The 9264-nt window shown below is 43.1% G+C and overlaps 1 long non-coding RNA gene across 1 annotated transcript; it reads right to left on the bottom strand.

The window, feature by feature from the left end:
* Positions 1–6799: 6799 nt before the first annotated feature.
* LOC135444946 (uncharacterized) lies at positions 6800–8671 on the bottom strand. Its single transcript, XR_010439371.1, has 2 exons — positions 7675–8671; positions 6800–6909 (listed from the first exon to the last, which is right to left on the bottom strand). It is a non-coding gene; the product is annotated as an uncharacterized LOC135444946 (long non-coding RNA).
* Positions 8672–9264: the final 593 nt, after the last annotated feature.

The following is a 9264-nucleotide window of genomic DNA, read 5'->3' as shown; positions in this document are numbered from 1 at the left end:
AGCGGTCTGTGTGCCTCTCACAGCAGGGACTGTTGGCACAATGGCTTCTGTTTTTGCTGCCTGTTCAGTATTATTTGTTTTATTTTGATACTGTCAATGCACTTAAAGAGATTATATATTTTTCCCATGGCATAAACAAAATGACTTGCATTTTGCAAGAAGAGTAATGGCAATGAGAACTCAGGCTTCAAGGGGAAATGATGGTAAGGTTGACAGCAAGGAGAAATAAATTTTGTACATTCAACTTAGTCTGAGCTGACTGTCATTTCCTTAAATAAATTAATAAAGTCAAGTCCCCATGTTCTTACCTTATGAGGATGGAGAGAAGAGGGAATGAGCTGTGACTTTGTGGCAGGCAGTGTTTTTAGTAGGTGATCTCTTACCCTTAGCTCGAACCAAGCTTCAAGCAAGACATGAGTTTGGTGGTTCTCCTCAGGCCAATGTCAAACCTTTGCCCTCCCCTTCCATCCAATACTCTGCAGCAGCCCAGAGCTAGACATGATTACAGAGACAGAGGATGATGTAAGGACTCTCCTGAAGCCAGCTGGTCTTAACAGGTCACTTCAGGAGCCTCTCCAGCCCTTCTCCCCTCCCTACTGTCACTCCTGCCGTTCCTTGCTGAAGCGTGTAGCCGTGAGCAAGACTGAAATGGGGAGGGGGAGTCATGCTATTAATAACTCTGAATCACTGCTCCCTGGAAGATGCTGAGCATTTGTTTATCCTTTGTTCCCAGGGGACAACATACTGTATGTTACAGCCATTTGTTGGTTTGGTTTTTTTTCCCCACCCAAATGCAGAACAGTGGCAGCTGAGCCGCTGTATGAGAATAGCATTAAAATGTGTAATGCACCATAAATAAACAGAAATAGACAGCCAGGAAGCTGTGGTAATCACTGCTTTGATGTAGCATGAATTATGATGTGTGTATATATGTGAGCGAGTGTGCGGGGGCGGGGTTTCAGGGTTTCATGTTTCTGGCTGCGCTTGTTTTGACTCAGCTGCTGTTGCTCTGGGAGGAGAGCGAACCCAGTCTGTCATTTACCTATCTCCACCTTCGCACTGACAGCTGTGCACGTCCCCTGACTCAGAGGAAACAGAGGAAAGGGATCTCATCCTGCACTGCCAGCTCCCTTGGGGTCCCTCTCCGCCTCCCCCGTGTCCCCTTTGCCCCGGTATCAGGGCAGAAGGGGTAATCCTGGCTGGCTCCCAGCACCGTGTCACTCCTCCTGCAACCTGGAGAGGATCCTCTTACATCCCGGGCTCCGACATCACCTTCCAGGAGCAGCTGATTTATGTTCCTCGGCTCTACCTTAGGCTGTTGGGTTTTTTTTTTTTTCTTGCTGATTTCCTGCTGCTGCTGGGATAGTGAAAAGGCAATGGTTGTGTCAGCAGAGACAGGTGAGGTTATTAACAACTCGGTGTCATGCTTCCCTCAAGACACCGAAATTAAAAAGGTGGCTGTTGCAGCCTAGTGCTCTGTGAGATACACACAGTAGGTGGAAAGAGAGGAAAGCCAGCAGAAAAAAAAAGGTAGCACGGGTTTCTCCTTGTTGATTATCTCCCATCAGCTTCCCAGGGACTCCTTTAGCTGGCACAGCAAGCTGCTTGTTTGGAATTTTCTCCTGCCCATCCCTGCTACAGCAGCAAGACAGCTTATTAAAACAGCCCAGCTTTCTTTTTGTGCTCTTTGCATTAATTTTTTTTACCTGGAGAGCCAATAGCCTCCCTCTGAAAAACTTGTTTGGTCTGAATAGCCAAAATGAGTCTAACAGCGCTTAAGTGCTGCTCGGGTTCAATGAATTCTCTGACCTTATGATAATTTCGGTGTCAGAGGGCACCAATAAATGCCAAAAACTGTCCGCCAGTCCGTAACTAGCTGCAGAACCACTGCCGAGCGCGGCGGTGCTCGCTCTGAGGCCTGAGGCCAATTAAGGAGCGGGAGCAGCCGCGGCCCTGTGCGGCCCCGCGCCCGCCCGCGCCCTCTGGCGGCGACCGCCACACAGCGCCGCTGCCCGTCCGGCCCGCTGAGCGCCCCTGTCCGTCCCGCCCGCACATCGCTCCTGTCCGTCCGGCCCGCACATCGCCCCTGTCCGTCCGGCCCGCACATCGCCCCTGTCCGTCCGGCCCGCACATCGCTCCTGTCCGTCCGGCCCGCACATCGCCCCTGTCCGTCCCGCCCGCACATCGCTCCTGTCCGTCCCGCCCGCACATCGCCTCGGCCCGTCCGGGGCTGCAAGCACCGGCTGGAAGGCTCATTTTTCTCAAGCAAGAAGCGCCATTTCCCAGCTGGGGCGAGGCAGGGAAAGCGCAGGCCTTGGCTCTGCTGAAAAGCAGTTGTCTGGAGCAGGGAAAAGATTTTAATAACCCAGAAAACTAGAAGCACCTAAATGCTGTGAAAAATGAGTACTTTGTGATTGGCTTTTCACCAATGTTAAAGTGAATGTTATACGTGTTATGTTAGAAAGTGATACTGTATTAATTTTCTTAAGTAGCGTGTTAAATATAGTTTTAGGTTATAACATAAGGTTAAAATAGAAACTATGCTATGTAGGATACTTTTTTCCGAAAGAAAGGACTTGCAGAGAGACAGCAGCCACAGGACACCTAAATCTTTTAGAGAAAGACAATTTATTGCCCCATTATCAGAAGAAACAGACTTCTTCCCACATCACTCAGCCCAGAAGATGCCGTCAGGATTCAGAGGAAGTTGACATTGAACAGACAGAATCCTGTGTTTGAATGGAATTTATGCATCATGTATGAGATGTATGAATATGCAACAGGTTATTGCTTTTAAGGGTTAATCCTCTGTTAACGTGTGTCCTTTTTGGGCTTATGCTGCCCAGCAAAAGGTACCCACACATCTGTAACTCTTTGTTTCTATTGTTTCATATTGTCCTAATCCTAAAATTGTCCAAAATTTTTATTACTCTAATTATATTGATATTTTTATAACAACTTTATTACTATTAAACTTTTAAAATTTTAAAAACAACTGATTGACGTTTTTCACAAATACCTAAAAATTTTTCAGCTGAGTCAGTCAAGCCTGACAGGCTTAGAAAGTTCTAATGGACTGCTGAGCATGGGCAAAATTTTCTTGCAGTGGTGATATACTGACTTAACCAAAGACCGTGCAGAAGCTATCTGGGTGAAGGAGTGTTTTTTAGCTAGGCAGTTTTAATGGGAATTTGGTGTCTACATATCTCTGAGCATCCAGAGGTGTATTTTTCTCATTGTTGCCACTTAGTACAGTTACACTTTATTTTATTATCATTTCAGTGAAGAGGAAAGGTTTTACATTGAAGTCTTTCTACATATAGGGACTGCAATACACAAAAGCAAGAGGCAGCTCTGCAATTTTTCTCTGAGGAATAAAGGTGCACCTTGGTAGAGCTGAGTTAATGCTGTAAGTAATCTCTCCCTGACTCAGCAAGGAACTGAGGGATGTGCTTAACTTTATCCACAAACTCTAAGAAGTTTGTGAAACAGATGAAGCCCTGTTGCTGTGTGGCATAGCTGCACACTAATGGATGCATTAAAAAATGCTGTCACAGCGCACCTATATTGCCACACATGGTAATTAGTCAAATTGCAAGACAATTATCATTCCAGTGCTGAGATTGCTGACTTGCACTTGCTTCCCAAATGCTTGGAAACACCTTCCTCATTCAGAACTAGCAGGCCTAATTCTGTGTTATGTTGTAGCTCCATTGCCCTCCAGCAACACAAAAGGCCTGAAGAGGCTAGAAATAGCCTCTGGAGAGCAATCTCTGACATAAGATGTTCATCCCAGCCCATCTGTTGGCATACTACAGCTCCTCAACACTAGCTCACTCCAACTGTCTCACAAACCTCTGCCTGGGGCCCTTGTTGGGAAGGGGCCATGTGTTTGACACGTACAAGCAGAGAGCACTGCCTAGCAGTAGCTCAAAAGCAGCTTATGGTCCTAGGGGCTAAATTAAACTCAGTTCAGGAGGCAATAATAATTCATGAAGCGCCCCTTCCCTCACTACTATCCACCAGATAGCATCTCCTCCTCCCCTTCTGTTCCCTGGCTGTCCCCCAGACGATCCTTGCTAGCCCTCTCTCCTGCAGAGGGGTTGGGTTGGAGCAGGGAGGTGGTGCAGGACTAGGCAAGGAGCCAGTGATGGTGTATTTTGGAAATGATGGTAAGCAGGAGAGGGAAGGGAAAAGCAGGCTGTGTCTCCTTCATCTCAGTGAGCGTCTCCATGCACAGAGTGGCAGGATGAACCCTAGGAAGCCCATGGTGAGTGAGCCCCTGATTCTGGAAGCAGCACAGTAAAGTGGAATGTCTCTGCCTGCATTCCAATGTGCCAGCTCACAGTGAATGGGCAGAGGGTTTTGGGCAAGAGGTGGGACTCCTTGTGCTTTAGAGCCACTAACCACTCCCTGCCTTTTGCCCAGGACAGAAATGCTCTCCCGTCTGGTCTTTCAGGCTGCCTGTGGCTCTGTCCTCCGGTGGGAATGGAGCCATTGGTGCTCTCCCACCATGGGACATTGATGGCTCTGGGCTTTCCAACGCTGTTGCTGAAGTGCAGAGCAGAAGGTTGCCCCACTGTCCACCTGCCAAGCACCAATAGCTCAGACACTGGGTGCCCACCTCTTATCCTTCATTTGGATATTGCTCTCAGCATAAATCCTAGTTTTGTTATGCACAACATTTTCAAAACAAAAGTTATATAAACATGAGAAATAGCCACTGCCCCTGATTTTAGATTGCTTTTCCCTTGTTGTAAAGATAGGGCTTGATAAACTAACAATACAAAATAGCTTCTCCTAAGTCATATCTCTTTTTATATTAGCTTTACAGGCTCAAGCCACCCAAGAAGAGCATGAGGGTTTTTAATGCTCTTTCTTGATCAGAGAAAAAGATGAACATAAGGGATTCTGCAGTGCAAGATTTATTTGACAATGCAAGCCTGATATAATAAATTATTCTGCTCATTTCTGTAAGCATGTAAAGCATATGTAAACCAGCCCAAATGTCAGTATATTCAGACTTTTTAGAGTTTTTAATTTCTTTTGCATTGCAGAAGAAAAATACATTTTATTAAATGAAAAATTATTGACACTTCTGTTCTCACTAGCTGAAATTAATGAAAGCTTTATCATTGTCTTAAATGAAGTGAGAATCACACCATTGCAGTCCTGTTTTAGTGTCATAAAATTGTCAAGCTGCCAGTTTCCTGTTGGCATGTTAATGGCTTTTTTCTATGATATTTAAAGCAGATAAATTATTTGTATAGTGATTTATTCTATTTTGCAATTAATTGCAGTCATTGAAATATGTTTTATCTTACACTGGGGTTTTATTTTATATGGCGAGGCCATCACATTTCCATTTTTTTGTGGTATTTGAGAGCTTTATATTTGCCCAAAAGATGTAAGTATGGCAGTTAATGACTGGATGCAAATTCAGTGTTCTGCTTTCAGATAGTTTATTACATTCAGTCAGTGTCTTTGCTGAGTAGAGATTTACATTTTAAGGCTTTTTTTTTAAATTTTAATCTTCTGACATATTATTACTAGGATTTCAGATAAATCCAATATTTTTACACACCACATTTTTTGTTCTTATTTGCTGTGGTTCTTTTTTTTAATTTTCAAGGAATTACAAGAATGAAATGTGTATATAAAACAAAGATACATCATAAAACACATCACATTTGCTTGAAGATGCTGCTAGCATGAAAATATTAGTAGTTATAAATCCATCTCCAAGAAAAATTACTATATTTCTCTGCATTCAACCAGCTGTTCATTAAATGGAAAGATACTTTTTCTAAATTGTCTAAATTTTAGGGTCATGTATCTCCTTGTAATGGCTCAGTCTTTGAAGGAGCATCCTTCCAGTTGTTAAACTAGCTCTCAAAATAAAGCCTTTTCTACTATTTATGTGCATGCAGATGAAATTTGTATTCACAGAGAGAGCTAAACCAAGACTTATATTCTTTTTCCCCTGAAGATCTACTCTCCCACCTTTTAGATGCTTTTGCTTTTGAGGTGTGGAGGTGCATGTGAATCACAGCAATTGCAAACGCAGCCAAAATTGCAGATTTCTGGTATTTCTCTGTCCTTCATATTTTATAGCGCTCATTGGGCTCCTGAACTTGACAGAAGCTTGGCCATTCGTACTGTGAATACGTAAATCTAGGAAAGCTGGAAACCATGAAAAAAAAGATGTGCTACCCCTTGGATAACTGTTTATAATGTATGGAGGGGAATAGAGCATTGCATTGTTGGGGAGCTTCCCTGGAGTTGCCAAGGGGATGGAGTGACTCACCTTAGAGTTATGTGAATGCCCCTGGCATTGTAATCCTGCTCAAAGGCTCCACTGGGCAAAGAGCTGGGCCTCTACATAACCAAAGGCAGCCCACCTGGTACAACTGAAAGCACTTATGCTGATGCAGGTGACACAAATGCAAAAACACTCCTCCTTCTGGCTGTCAGTAGCCTGTCTATAAACAGTCTAGTGTATGGGTTTTATTTCCTTAAACAATATGAGAGTTTTTGTGGTATTTTTATGACAAATATTATTGAATGACAACTTACCCCCAAAAGTAAGATTAGAATTTATTCAGGAATGCTCTTCTATTTAGTAGTTTTTAAATGAACACATAAATCATTAGGTAAGCTTGTTAGCAACTCTGAAATAAAATTAATTTGTTGATGTAAATTGTTACTCAGCAGGAATGTCAGGTCTGCAAAATAGCTGCAGTTATAGTCTCTGACAGTCACAGTGCCTTGAATAAGTCATTTCCTCAAGTTCCATGAAACAGCTTATAGATGTTTTTATTTAATGTTAATATTTTATATTATTTTAATGGTAAAATTTGCTCTTCTTTCATAAAACAACTTCTCCTAGACACGAGACTCCTGGGAGAACTGAAAAGAAAAACAGAAAAATGAAATCACTCTAAAGCATGCACTCATCAGCCTTGTATCATAGGGTTAAAATGTTAAAATGTTAAAATTCAGAGATGATAATAAACTTTGCTAAAAAATAAAACAAATTTAGCCATGTGACAGCAACTGATGTTTGAACATTGTAGCAAGTAGATGATCTCTGAGTTATAGAAATTAAAGGTCAATCATTCAAATACCAGTTATTTTATTTGATTCACATAATTAGTGGCCATTACTACCTATTTAAACTGACTTGTAAATGTTTGTTTACTTTTGCATCTTGTCCCCACAGTCTCAACACACTGATGTTGTGTCTAGCAGCAGAAACCACCGACACTGAAATAGGAGGTGTCCCTGCAGCAAGGACAGAGACACCTCTGCCCTTGGGGTGCCACCAGAACGATGCTCTGCATATGGTCCTTAGTGCATAACAGCTACCTCTGAATGCACTTGCCATTTCTAGGCAGATCTGCCCAATTTATCCCAAACTCCCAGCGCCACAGTGTGCTGCTGCCACTGCCCAAGCTGGTTTCCTCAGTTCCAGTACAGTATGTCTGTGCCTGCTGACATCATGGCTCTTGGCTCCATGAACATGCCCATGGAAACAGAGATGCACCAAGCCTCCCTTTTGAAAATGCTTGCACAAGATTTGTGCAGCAGAGACCACTGATGAAAGACATTTTTTCTCAATGGAAAGAGCAAACTATGGAAGCATGGATGCAAGTACAGGGACTGCAGCCTCACCTGTGCTCTGGGGAGTGCAGTGACTTCCCTGCTGTCCATATGAGCTTTCTCAGTGGGTACACAATGTGACTGTGCAGATCCTTGTTTGTGAAGACAGTTCAATAGCCTCAAATAAGACTGCTTGCAGAGAGGATGGGATATTCCTGATACACACAGCTGAACTTTAGGAATTGAATGGGGTCCAAAGTCACATGAGATAGATCCAGCGATGTGTCCAGTGGATGAAATGGTGTGAAGTCAACTGCTGCCCCTGGCTGGTGGGAACTTTCAATAAGGATGGAAGGACAAGGCATAGAAATTACTTGTTCTTTATAAACATGATTATTTATAATTAATTGTTTTTATTTTATTACAAGTAGAATTTAAGGTGAAATAAATGATTCAAAAAGCTCATCTTCTCTTATCTCTGCAGTTCTTTCTTGGGCTCACTGCTGATATAATTTATGCTTGTTTCTCCATTTACTGCAATTGCCCTTTATCAGAATTCAGGCTATACTTTACTGGCTGATTCTGATAGCTGGAAGTAATGCAAAGAGGATGTTTTTAAAGTAGATTATTACAGGGAAAAGAATGATTTTCTATCACCATGATGGTGTTTGCAAAGGGGATCTAAATTTTCTTTCAAACAATACTCTAACTGCTTAATCCTCTCACCTCTATGAATATTTATAAATACAAGAATCCGAGTTACATTTCCTGTCACCCCAAAACCAAACATATTGATAAGGCAATATGAAATGAAAAAATAGTTTTGACTTGAGAATTTTTTCTGTTGGTAGGGAAGCAGATATGAAAATAACTTAAATAATAAGCTGAATAAACTCAACTTTATAAGCCTCAAAGTCAGGGTAATATCTGTGCCTGGTGCTTAGAGGGATAGTATTTCATCACAGAACAGATGAACATTCTGTTTTCTTCTGGTCTTAAAAATCTATGAAATCAGATCTCTCAACTCTGGAAAAGCGCAGCACTTTTCTCTGAACCAGAGAGAGCTACAGAAAAGCATGTCAGACCTGGTCCTTTAAGGGCACCTTGGTGGCTAAGTCAATGGGAATACTGCTAATGTGATACTTGCAGAGTTCAAAGTGGCCTTTGAAGGCAGCACAAAGAGAAACAGTCTTAGGTCTTTTGTGAAAATTTCCTTCCCCAGCTGCTGCTGGCAGGGGTCCTATGGGTTGGGAACTGGTCTGGCTATGAAGGTTCAAGATGAGCAGCTGCCCTTGAGCATTTGCTTGCATCTGAATTTGTAGCTCTAGAAACATGGAGATGCATCCAAAGCTCAGCCTCCCAGCCCAGGATGAAGAGGGAAGTCAGCATGGTGCAGGCAGATGTGCCCAGCCACATGCTGGGGCAGAGAGGCTGTGTGGCTCCTGTCCCAGGCTCTGCACCAAGTGCAAGAACCTCCGGACATAAACAGTGCTGGCCTCCTTCCCCCTGGCAGGGCACCAATTTGCAGACATTATCCCCAGGCAACAGGAGATGAGCTCAGCCAGATGAAATTTGGCCAGTTCAGGTGATAAAGCACTTTGCTGCTGCAGAGCTCATTATGAACCTCACAGCCCTTTCTGGACCTAGGAGATAAACAAGGGA

The sequence above is a fragment of the Zonotrichia leucophrys genome, chromosome 3 (assembly GCF_028769735.1).
Source record: "Zonotrichia leucophrys gambelii isolate GWCS_2022_RI chromosome 3, RI_Zleu_2.0, whole genome shotgun sequence".
In the NCBI taxonomy this organism is placed as follows: Eukaryota; Metazoa; Chordata; class Aves; order Passeriformes; family Passerellidae; genus Zonotrichia; species Zonotrichia leucophrys.
This window is presented reverse-complemented; position numbering and strand designations above follow the sequence as displayed.